The 3,129-nt window shown below is 40.1% G+C and overlaps 1 pseudogene; it reads right to left on the bottom strand.

Moving 5' to 3' along the window:
• Positions 1-2,290: 2,290 nt before the first annotated feature.
• LOC131757090 (keratin-associated protein 13-1-like) lies at positions 2,291-2,848 on the bottom strand (annotated as a pseudogene).
• Positions 2,849-3,129: the final 281 nt, after the last annotated feature.

The raw sequence follows: 3,129 nt of genomic DNA, 5'->3' as shown, positions 1-3,129 counted from the left end.
TTTTTTTTTTAATTTTCAGAGAAAATCTTCTAGGAGTGACAGTGATTGTGTTGGGGGAATTTGGAGGGAAGATAAGAAACCTGCCAAGTTATATAAGAATCATCTTTGTCTCTTATGTTTCTAAATTTTTAACAATAAGCCCATTATCTTCAGCTTTTGGGTTGCTGGTATTGAAATTGTGTATGTGTGGCTGTGTAAGAGAGGGTTTCATTTTGTTTTGTTTTCTATTCTTGTTCATAGCATTAGTTATTGAGAAAGGGAACATTATAATGTGACATTAATAATGATAATTAATATAGGATTTGTCATAGCACTCAGGATTTCTAGCAATATCTTCCTGAGGGGTAATCAAGTATTTCTCTTGGACTATTATTAAATATTATGGTTAATGCAAATGTTTTCAAGAGAAATGAGCTCAGCTTTCTTTAGCTTCCTCCTCCTAAATGCTACAGTTATTTTTATTTTTCTCTTTATTATGAATACTACTTATGAGGCTAATGAAACTAAATCCAATAGGAGCTGAAGTCTATTCAGGTAAAGCAATCTCTGTAGAGAAATACTCAAGGATCATGGTTTAAAAAAGGAGTTTTTAAAAACTTCAGGAAAGAACACGAAAAGATTAATTCAAGAGATTGGATTCTACTAAATCTTTAACCAGATGGACTGGATTCTACTAGAACTTTTAACCAGGTTATACTAGATGTATAACCTTGGGCAAGATTCTAATTCTTTTTGACTTTTCATTCCTTCATGTCTAGAAAGATCTATATGACACAATGTCTGTCTTTCTCAGAAGGATGTTTGAGCATTAAATGCAAGTGGTGTATCTGGTACCCTTGTATTCTCTGTTATATCCTCATTTTCTCACCTATGATCCCAGGCACAGCTATGGTGGACAATTTCATGCAGGTTTCAACCCTCTTTGCACAGACAGTCTCTCCCTTCATGCATAGACAACTTTTCTTTCACTCTCTACCTGGGCTTCTCAGAGGGCACAGCCAAGAAAACAAAAGGAACACATTATGAATCTTCTTTGTGCAGGTAATGAGGTTCCAGGAAAATGGCAAACATCAGGGACCACATTCTAGCAATGGGAGACAGAAGCTGATGCATAAATGCTGCCCCCTGTTGATCAGATCCTGGGGTGGACAATTCCAAAAGTCATTCTATACATTCCTGAAAAGGCCCTGAATGATTGAGTCCCCATTGCCCACCATAAAGTCGACCAAAAAATATGTCCCTTTGTGAAATTTTCATCTTTGATTCTTTCACCTTCCATGGTCTCCCAAACTAGCTCCCTGGGGTCTCCTGGCAAATACACTATCTGCACCCAAGGTTTTGACTTTAGCTCTGCTTTCGGGGAGAGAGGGGTTCAGGTTAAGACTAATGGATACAAATGTTTGTTCAGCATTGCTCAGGTGTGTTGCTCTTAGTTGATGCAGTTTGAACCTTGGAGAAGCATCAGGAGCTTTTCCCACACCTCCTTAACCTAGGTATTCCCCACTTAAGGTCATTGTGCATCTCTTTACATATGTTCATAGGGATGGCTCAGGAATGGATCATTCTCAGGGACCAGGCTCAGGGAAGGATCATGGCACTTATGCCAACCAACAGGGAGCAAGACATCTATCTTAGCAGTTGTTTAAGGCTCATCTTTTCTCTTAGCTGAAAATCCACACTCAGATAGTAGACTTTCAGGTATGTTTTTGGTCTATGTGTAACCTTATCTTATAAATTATATTGTATTCTTGTTACCTGCATTTCTAGTTATGTGCCAATTTCTCTGTTTTCCTTTATCAGCAGAAATCCATGCCTCCATTCTCAGGCAAAGTGTCACTGATATTGAGACATACAAAATAAATACTCCCAGTAGGGAACATATGCATTGACAAAAGAAATTTGCTCAAATCTATCAAAATGTGTGTTCCCAAACCCAGTTTCAGAGTCATATTGATCTTTATTTTAAATTCCCAAATCCTAAATAAACTATAGACAAATAATAATAAGATGAACTATATATTTTGGTGGTAGATGACAACATAAATTTATTAGATTAAGATTTTCATTTTCAACTGCTCTTCTAAGAAAATCCAATAGCATATTTTCTATCAATAGTACAGATATTAGGACTTCATATTGGGTTATTCCTTAAATTCAGAGTCTCTCAAAAGTTGATGATGCAAGAAACTGATGATTTAAGAATAAAAGAACAGTGGTAAATGGTGAGAATGAAAATGATGGCTGTACTGAGTAAAGACTTTGATCTCAATACTCGAAAGGATCTAGACCCTCAACAAGTTGAACTATGGAAACCGAATCCACATGTTGGTCTGTAACACGATGATTGGCAGCTACTGGAGGCAAAGTTGGTTGGGTGCCAGAATCTGGATCCACAGCCCAGGGAAGGGAAGCCACAGACTCCATAACCCCAGGGTTTGAGGCCACGGAATCCATAGCCCAGTGAGTAGCAGCTTCTGGATCCAGAGCTCAGGGAACAGCCGCTGCTGGACCTAAAGCCCAGACACCCAGCATAAGTTGTCCAGCAGGGACTGCAGAGACTGGAGGTCCTGGGGCGGTAGCAGGATGTCTGGCAGGGACAGGACACCACAAGGGATGTGTGTCACCTGATGGGCTCATAACAGGTCTCCTGGCTGTAGAGAGAGGAGCCCAGCTGGCAGGTGCTGGGAGAGCAGAGGTCAGTGCTGTAGACCAGGTTGCTGGAGTAGAAGGAGCCTGGGTAGCACAAGTGGCCCCCGAGGGAGTGGAAGGAGAAGTTTCCAGAGCGGTAATTATAGGACATGTTGGCAGGGGATGTGAGTTCAGCTGAGTTACTGGGAGAAGATTCTAAGTTTGACTGTCACTCCTGCACTATGACATTTATATACTTTCAGCAATGGGTGTGACACCTATGGGGTCATGGTTCCTACATTAGATTTCCTCTTTTGCATCTGTGTAATTCAATAGTCTTCTCTGTAATTACAGTTGCATTTGAATAGTTTTCCGCATTTGTTTTTATGGGTGCTGTAATTTTGTTGTTATAGCCAAAGCCAATGGACTACTGCTGTGTCAGAAATGCTGACTGTTTTACATTAATGCACACCCCATCATGACCAGGAAAGCAACAAGACC

The sequence above is a fragment of the Kogia breviceps genome, chromosome 5 (genome assembly GCF_026419965.1).
Source record: "Kogia breviceps isolate mKogBre1 chromosome 5, mKogBre1 haplotype 1, whole genome shotgun sequence".
Classification (NCBI taxonomy): domain Eukaryota; kingdom Metazoa; phylum Chordata; class Mammalia; order Artiodactyla; family Physeteridae; genus Kogia; species Kogia breviceps.
This window is presented reverse-complemented; position numbering and strand designations above follow the sequence as displayed.